Source organism: Geospiza fortis, unplaced genomic scaffold (assembly GCF_000277835.1).
Source record: "Geospiza fortis unplaced genomic scaffold, GeoFor_1.0 scaffold32, whole genome shotgun sequence".
Lineage (NCBI taxonomy): Eukaryota > Metazoa > Chordata > Aves > Passeriformes > Thraupidae > Geospiza > Geospiza fortis.
This window is the reverse complement of record NW_005054428.1, coordinates 765,156-774,580: the sequence shown is the minus strand read 5'-3', so window position 1 is coordinate 774,580 and position 9,425 is coordinate 765,156.

Genomic DNA, 9,425 nt, shown 5'->3' with positions numbered 1-9,425 from the left:
AATGTGCAGGAGCGGGTATCCAGGAGCACAGGGACTATCACATTCCCCTCCTGCCACGTTCCCATCAGCTGATGAGTGCCCTGCTCCTGCACAAAGCACAGCTCGATCTGCCAGGGTATATAAAACACTCTGAGGGGGTTCCTCTGCAAGGCATGGATTCATTTTAGGTGTGCAAACGTGAGCTCACCACCACCAAACCTTTGTGAAGCCAGAGGGGAGGAATGAGCTCCCCCAGCAGGAGCTGCTGCCACCTCGGCCAAGCTCAGCTGGGGCAGAATCACCTCCCTTGGAAGGGGCCACTTGTAAGAGCCTGAATGAGAGCTGTGGGACTCCAGGCAGCTCTCCAAAATGCAGTTCATTGTATCCAAGGTGTTCCAGAAGTCCAGGGTCATGGGTGACAGAGCTGTGCCTACAGCTGTGAGCTCCAGCTGCAGGCAGGCCTGGAGACCCTTTTGGGTTTGGTTACAATGCATTCTACACTTTTCTTTTGGTTACAGTGCATTATATACTTTTCTTTTGGTTACAATGCATTATACACTTTTCTTTGCTGAGCATTTGAATACAGTAGAACCAATCTATACCTTAACTTTTATCTCTAGCCTATCATAACTACTGCAATTACCATATTCATGTTACTGTTCTCCAATCACTAAAAGTCAGTACATTACAGTTTAAGCTGGAAGTTGTTTTTCAGTTTTCTTGCAGTGGAAAATTCTGAGACCTTTTTTCTACTTGCCACATTTGCTGACTTGTTTGCCTGTGCTTTCTGCTTGGTAAAAACATCTTCTTGTTTGGGGTGGGTTTATCCTTTGTTCTAAGTCAAAAACCCCTTCTAACTAACACAGCCTGTGCCTCCTTGGTTATCCAGCAAGACTGGCTCCGCAATTCTTTTCTTCTGTATCAAACTTGCTTCTATCTCTATTCCTTCTTCAGACTCTACATTTAAAAATCTTTCTGCCAAGCACAGATATCTGTGAGACTTTCTTGTCAAACTTTCATCCTTCCCAACAGCCACTGAGTGCTGGACAGGGTGGGATGGGTCAAGGCCTGGACTCGATGATCCTGGAGGTCTTTTCTACCCTACAGTGTTCTGTGGTTCTGTGGTTGCAGAGGAGTCTCTGGCAGATGGAGCTGCTCATCCCCTAAAATGACAGGAGATCATTCACTTTACTTTCTGAATGCTCTGTTGGACTTCACTTTAATGTTCTCCCAGTGTTTGTCAGGGAGAATAAAAACCCTCCCAGGGAGCTCTGCAGCTGCTCAAGGTGGGAGAGGGATCAATTGCTGGCCTTGAAGGAGCTCCCAGCTGCCTCCTTTGGCTTCCCAATTAATAAGGGGAAAGAACACTCAGAGAGATGCTGTGTGCCTTGGCTTGGTCCCTGGGAACCAGATATTCCTCATGTTTCAGTGGATTCACATATTCAGGTCTCTCAGCAGTGAGCCTTGAGAAGAAAATCCAACTGTGTCTGCACAGACTCTGGAATTTTCCAAGGGCCATGGAAGGGCTGTGCCTTCAACAAACCCATCAATCACCGTGGGTACAGCACAGGGTGGGGGATTCTTGTCAGCTCTCATTAATTTGAAAAATAAAAATGAAGCTTTGAAAACATTAGGGGAAATATGAATCAAATAATCATTTGAAAATGTGCAGCACAATAAATCCAAAGTGTTTGTCTGACTGAGGGGATTTGGGCAGTTTGAGTGATGAGCTGCAAATTTGCAGATCATAAAATCATAAACAACTGCAGGAACAAGCACTGAGCTTGATCCATGTGGCTGAGGGGGCAGTGACAGGGACAAAGGCTCCTGTGGGGTTATTTGGGGTCTCATAGGCCCACAGGAGGTGGCAGGGAGCTGAGGAAGGAGTACATCCTTTCAGATTTGCCCAGGCACTCCTTGCTGTCTGTTCTGCCTCGCTCTGGCTGGGAGGACCCCAAAACACCAGGATTTGTGCTGGGGCTGGCAGGTGATGCAGGCAGGAGGGGTCACAGGGCCCAGGGCAGCTGAGGAGCAGCAGGACTGGCTCAGATTTGTGTTTGTGCCACCCCTGCCATGGCAGGGACAGCTCCCACTGTGCCAGGTGCTGCCAGCCCCAATGCCCAGCCTGGCCTTGGGCACTGCCAGGGCTCCAGGGGCAGCCACAGCTGCTCTGGCAATTCCAGCCCAGCCCCTGCCCACCCTGCCAGGGAACAATTCCCAATTGCCAAGATCCCATCCAGCCCTGCCCTCTGGCACTGGCAGCCATTCCCTGGTCCTGTCCCTCCATCCTTGTCCCCAGTCCCTCTGCAGCTCTCCTGGAGCCCCTTCAGGCCCTGCAAGGGCTCTGAGCTCTGCCTGGAGCCTTCTCCTCTCCAGGGGAGCACCCCCAGCTCTGCCAGGGATTGTGTCCAGTCTCAGCACTGAAGTGACCCCAATACCCCCTGAGCTGAGCTCAGTGGTTCTCCCACCCTCTGTGGCACAGCTTTAAGGCATCCCTGGAGCTTAGCAAAGCCCCAGCACAAGCCTGGCAGGGAAATTTGGGGTGGGGTAATCCCCTCTTGCTACTCCTCTCTCCATGGGATCAGTCACTGGCCCATCAGGACACCCAGGAGCAGCAGAGGACAGCTGGACAGATTGTGTCCACATGTCCCCTTATTAACTCTGAGATAATCTCTGCCCTCCCAGCCAGGTGTTAATATTCCACTGGAAGGTGTTGGGGAAGGTGAAACAGGAAAGCCTTATAAATATGATTGTCTGGCAAAAGATTTTGAGAATATGGAAACTCTAAGCGAGATTGAAATGAAAGCAAGCTTTGAGATCCCTCAGTTACTGAACAACTGGAAAACAATGGCATGGCCAGCTGAAGGTGATCCCCTTTGGATCAAACAACACCCTCTGCTTGCAGACAGGCCCAAGGCTCAGAGCAGACCCTGCTGGCTTGGCAGAAGGGCCCAAAGAGGAGTTTTTAGGGTTTAAAATGTAGCCCAGTGTGGGAATGTAATGATTCTTATAGGCTGTATGTAAATGCTATAGGATTTGTATCTTGTACTAGATTGGTTAGTGAGAATGAGAATATTCAACACAGAAGATTTATGGCATTGTAACTGGAACTTCACACTCTTACCTCTTGCCTCTTACTCTTAGCTCTTGCCTTTTACGCTCTTACCCCTTTTACTCCCTTATGCTTTTACTCTCTTACCCTGTCATCCTCTCTCCCCCTCTCCTCTCTCAGCCTGCTCTGAGCTGTGGCTGGCAGCTCCCAGCAGGGCCCTGCACCCAGGCCCTTTGCAATAAACCACAAGTTCCTGACCTGGCTGCAGAGATCTCTGCTCTCCATCCATCCCCACTGTCCTACCCCCCGATGCTCCTTCAGAAGGGAAATCCCTGGAGCAGAGAGCTCTGTGAGCAGTTTCTGGAGCAGGGAGGGTTCCTGCCTGCTGCGACAGACGGGCTCCTCGTGCTGCTGGGGGCCAGCACAATGAAGATCTTTACTGGGAGAAACTGGGACAGGTTTCATGAGGGCAGTGGTTTTGGGGGGGTACCCAAGGAGGGGGGTCTGCAGCACCCCTCGGTGCTGGCTCCGACCCAGGGGGCTCCATGTGGTGATGGTGGCAGTGGCAGGAGCTGATCAAACCCAGCTGAGTTCCCACTCCTCTGTCCTGCTGAGGGAGGGAATTCCCATTCAGGCCATGAGAGCTCCAATGAAATCCACTGATTAAACTCACTGCTCGTTAAGCCCTGATTGCCTGTCCATGCCTGGAGTGCCCAGGTGGGGCTGGGCTAATGAGTGACCTGGGCTGGCCTTGCCTTGATGAGCACAGCCCAACCTCCCCCAGACCCTCCAGCAGCTGGACCAAGCACCACAGGGGTACCCTGGAAAAAGGAAAAACACCTTTTTCTCCTCTTCAGATGAATTTTTCTATAATCAGGGCACACCGACCTTTAACACCTCCTGCATCCCCAGCTGTGCTGTTTCCATTATTATTCCTTAAGGAAATTCCATCTGAATCATGCCTGGCTTCCAACCAGCTCTGCCTGCTCCTCACAGAGAGCAGAGCAGCCTCTCCCGCCCTGGGGCTGAATGCTGAGGTGAGGTTTTGCTGGGCATTTACAAAGATTTGTTTTTCTTCACCGGGGTCTGAGCATTAAGGACAGGATTCAATGGGATTGAGCCAAATCCACCTGCTCACATTTGTGCCTTCAAACCTGCTTTGTTTTCTGCGTGCCTGCTGAAATCAATGCCCTTCCCAGCTGAAACTGTGCAGGAAACACTTAACAGGGAAGACCTTCTGTTTTAGAGGAACAAACTGCACAAAGGAAGCTGCAGGAGGCTGTGCTGGAATTGGGCTCTGGCTGCTCCCACGTGCTGGGGAGGCAAAAGCTCTCCAGTCAGAAGCAAAGCACATTGAATTTGAGAAATACAGTTAAAAGTGGAGCTCCCATCTCATCCCATGCCCAAATTCCCAGCCCAGACCCCGGCACAGTCCTGCAGGCTGCTGTGAAATACTGCAGAGCACTGAGCATTTATTGACCAAACCCAAGCCCAGGTCCAAGAATACGAAGTTTTATTGATTTGTTTGCTTGTAGCTGGTGCTTCCCCCTGAAAGCTGCAGCATGGCCATGATTTGTTTTCATCTCCAACTTTTATATCTCTATTGATTTAGGACAGACAGGAGCAAAAAGGAGAGTTGAAGCTGGGCCTCCAGATCTGTCCTTTCTTGTGTTTGCCAAGAGCTTGAGAGCTCTGAGGGAGAAATATAAATTTCTGAGTGCAGTTATCAGGGTGGTGTGGCTAATGCATGGTGCAGAACGCTCCCAAGCAATTCATTAAAGATGCTTTCTGTATCCCAAGGAAAGGACACAGCCATCCCCGTGCCAGCCAGACATGGGTAAGGTCACCCTGGCCACGAGCAGAGCTGGAGAGTAGCACAGGCTCCCAGATTCCTCAGGAATTGTGTGGCCACCCACTAATACAGAAAAATATGGACTTTTATATATACGCACAAAACTCTTAAGATTAGATTCCAATCAAAGTCCCCGTGTTCCTGCAAGGCAGTTTATTTATTCAGATCAATGAGCACAAGCCAATGTATTGATCCAGTATAGAAAATGTTATTATTTGCTGGAAGATTTCTGTTATGGATGGCTGGGAAAAGAAATTATGTCAAGGGTAAGGATGGATTAAAGCATCAGGTGGGGAACTGCCCTCAGTGGAGCTCTCCAGGTTCTGTCCAGAGGAAAGAAATGAACCCTGGCTTTGTTCCACAGAGGTTTCAAATTCTCTTTTCTCCTTACTGAAGAACAAACCCAGGATATTTTCTTGACATATAATTTTGAAAATCTGGGGTTTTTTTCCTGCCATCTCTCTCTCTGTCCAGCACTTTCTCCCTCTGCAGCCACAGAAAACCCCCCATCCTCCAGGCCAGTGTGATTCCCTGGGAGAGGCTGGCTGCAGCAGCACAGCAGGTTTTGGTGGCAGGAGCAGAGCAGAAACGTTCTGGCCATCAGGAATCCCACTGCAAATTCCAGATGCTGCCCACAGCCTCAGGGGAAATCCAATGGAGCAATTCTGCCAGCTGGTAAACCTGGGGGTGAAACTCTTTTTGGAATTCCCTTTCCCAAGATTGAGTACAGAATAAAGCTGGGAAAAGAACTGTCCCCTCCTGGCAGGAGCTGTGCAGAGCCACAAGGGCCCCCTGAGCCTCCTTTGCTCCAGGCTGAGCCCCTTCCCAGCTCCCTCAGCCTCTCCTGGGGCTCCAGACCATTCCCCAGCCCCGTTCCCTGCCCTGGGGAGGTGCCTCATGTGGGACCTGAGCAAACCCTGAAGGGTAACTCTGGTTTTTCCTGCCTGAGGGAGAGGACACACTGCTCCTGCTCAGCCTGAGAAGATTGTGGTGCCAAACTCCACAAAAAGTCTCATCCCAGCGATTCCCTGGTCTGTGCAAATGCAATGGCAGCTCTGATTCCTGGGGCTGGCACGGGAGAGGGAAGCTCTGGGTGCAGGGACTGCCAGGGACCCTCTGGGCTCTGCTCCTTCTTAAATCCCATGCTGAACACCCTCCTGCCACATCCCAAAATCCGTGCCAAACACCCCCTGCCCATCCCAAAATCTGTGCCAAACCTCCTTCTACCACATCCCAAATCCTGTGCCAAACACCCTCCTGCCTCATCCCAAATCCTGTGCCAAACATCCTCCTGCCTCATCCCAAATCCTGTGCCAAGCACCTCCTGCCCCATCCCAAATCCTGTGCCAAACCTCCTTCTACCACATCCCAAATCCTGTGCCAAACATCCTCCTGCCCCATCCCAAATCCTGTGCCAAACACCCTCCTGCCCCCATCCCAAAATCTGTGCCAAACCTCCTTCTACCACATCCCAAATCCCATGCCAAACCTCCTCCTGCCCCATCCCAGCTGGGACAGGCCCCACTCCATGTTTTCCCTGCCCTTCCGGCTCTGCTCCTTCCCTGGGAGGTGCCAGTAACATCCCCAGAGCCCTGAAGAAGGGGAATTTGGGCATTTTCCAGCAGAGGCTCCCAGCTGGATCCCTGTTGCCAAAGGCCAGGATGTGACAGGTTCCAAGGTGCTCTGCTGGAAGGGGTTCCTGGAGCACAGAGCTGCCTCTTTATCCTGGGCAGCAGGTGCACAAACCTCCATCCAAAAAATATGAGCGTGGAATTGGCATCACCTGTGGAGGCAGAGCCTTGTTTTGGGGTAGGAACAAAGAAAATGGGAAAATTCCTTCCTGCTCAGGCCGAGCAAATGGCCACTTTTATAACCCCTCGCTGCTAATCCACCACATCCAGGCCAGCGATCAGTGCAGACTCTGTTTTTCATCTTCTGCTCAATGCAGAAAAAAAAGAATAAAAATGAAGTGAGACAGTATTATATTTCAATTAAAATGCCATGAAATTTTTGGCTGTGCTTTTTAATGTGATAATGTTAATTAAACCAAGCTCTCATGTTCTGAAGTCTTATAAAATGTCTTGGAAACGGATAAAAAATAATAGTAGGAATAAAATTGGGCTATTTATCTACCCTGAGATTAAAGGGCTTCTTGTTTCCTTTGTGAATTTAGATTTCCAGAATTAAATGAGTGTGAAGTAATGATATTTTTCAGTAGAATCATTATCATTTTTATTGCAGTGGAATGTGTGCAGCATTTCACTGTTATTGTACTTAACTCACCTAATTGGGCCTCTCCTCTCCCTCAGCCATGGGCTGGGCTCTCATGGGGAACAGGCCCCAAAATCCAGCCTTTTCCACCAAATTCTTGCCAGTCTGATTTTTCTGGAAGCTCTTCTTTCCTGGCAGTTGGTGCAGAGCTGTTTCTGCTTAAATATTCCTTAGAATGGCCCAAAAATTCTTTTCAGGCTCTCGTCAAGGCCTGGATTTGTCGTACACCCATATTTATGAAGTATAATACATAAAAATGTACCTAGAGCACAATTTATGATATAAATATATTAGATGTGAACCACAAGAGGAGTCCCCAGCACGGCCAGGCCCAGGTGTGGAGCATAAATGGGGACATTTGGGGACAAATCTGTCAATGTCCTTGGGATGAAGCAATGGCTGCTTGGAATTGCAGTGGGAAAAGTGAGTAAGGAATATTGAGGGGCTGCTGTGGGCTCTGAGCCTGCACAAACACAAAAATCTGCCACTGAAACAAGCCTGGCAGGGCAGAGCAGGGCTGCGATGCTGTGGAGAGGACTTGGGGACAGGGAAGAGCTCCTGATGCAGATCCCAAAGGGGCTGCTGGATGTTCATGGAATCTCAGTGGTTGGGTTTATGGAATCTCAGTAGTGGGTTCATGGAATCTCAGTGGTGGGTTCATGGAATCTCAGTGGTTGGGTTCATGGAATCTCAGTGGTGGGTTCATGGAATCTCAGTGGTTGGGTTCATGGAATCTCAGTGGTGGATTCATGGAATCTCAGTGGTGGGTTCATGGAATCTCAGTGGTGGGTTCACGGAATCTCAGTGGTTGGGTTTATGGAATCTCAGTGGTTGGGTTCATGGAATCTCAGTGGTGGGTTCATGGAATCTCAGTGGTTGGGTTTATGGAATCTCAGTGGTTGGGTTCATGGAATCTCAGTGGCTGGGTTTATAGAATCTCAGTGGTGGGTTCATGGAATCTCAATGGTGGGTTCATGGAATCTCAGTGGTGGGTTCATGGAATCTCAGTGGTTGGGTTTATGGAATCTCAGTGGTGGGTTCATGGAGCCAGCCCCGAGCCCTGACACTTCCCAGCCTGGCGTGGGCTCTTTGGGCACATCCCGGGCACTTTCTATGCCCTGCTCAGGGTTTGCAGAAGCAGCTCCAGGTGTGGCCACAGCTGGAGGCACCAAAACAAACACAAGTCCTGGGCATTTCCAGGCTTTTATTCACATTTTGAGGCCGTTTCCCCACAGGTGTGAGGAGAGTAGAGGATTCCTTCAGGGCAGGGCTGTCCCAGCTGCAGGGACACTGTCACTACAGGACACGAAATAACACAACGTGCACACGCAGCTCTTCCAAGGCAAAAAGAGCACTTTTATTTTTTGACTCTTGTTGGGAAGGATGAAAGTTGGACAAGAAAGTCTCACAGATATGTGTACTTAGCAGAAAGATTTTTAAATGTAGAGTCTGGTGAAGGAATAGAGATGGAAGCAAGTTTTGATACAGAAGAAAAGAATTGCTGTGCCAGTCTTACTGGCTAACGAAGGAGGCACAGGGTGTGTTAGTTAGAAGGGGTTTTTATGGCTTAGAGCAAAGGATAAACCCACCTCAAACAAGAAGATGTTTTTACCAAGCAGAAAGCACAGGCAAACAAGTCAGCAAATGTGGCAAGCAGAAAAAAGGTCTCAGAATTTTCCACTGCAAGAAAACTGAAAAACAACTTCTAGCTTAAACTGGAATGTACTGACTTTTATTGATTGGAGAACAGTGACATGAATATGGTAATGACAGTAGTTATGATAGGCTATAGGTAATAGTTAAGGTATAGATTGGTTCTACTGTATTCAAATGCTCAGCAAAGAGAAGTATGGAATGCCCTGTAACCAAAAGAAAAGTGTATAATGCATTGTAACCAAACCCAAAGGGTCTCCAGGCCTGCCTGCAGCTGGAGCTGACAGCTGTAGGCACAGCTCTGTCACCCACGACCCTGGACTGCTGGAACACCTTGGATACAATAAACTGCATTTTGGAGAGCTGCCTGGAGCCCCACAGCTCTCATTCAGGCTCTTACAGACTCTAACATTTATAGATTTCCAAAAGTGACAGTGGATTGGAGGGTGACAATGCTACCTCTCCAATGACACAGTCCATCAAATTTCTCCTCCTCCATAAAAGAATGCAAGACAATAAGTTATTTACATAAAGTGTGTGAGAAATTTTGTTACAAGAATGTAAACATCAGAAGGCTTAGATGAACTTAAAAATCAAGACAACAGGACACCCAGCAGG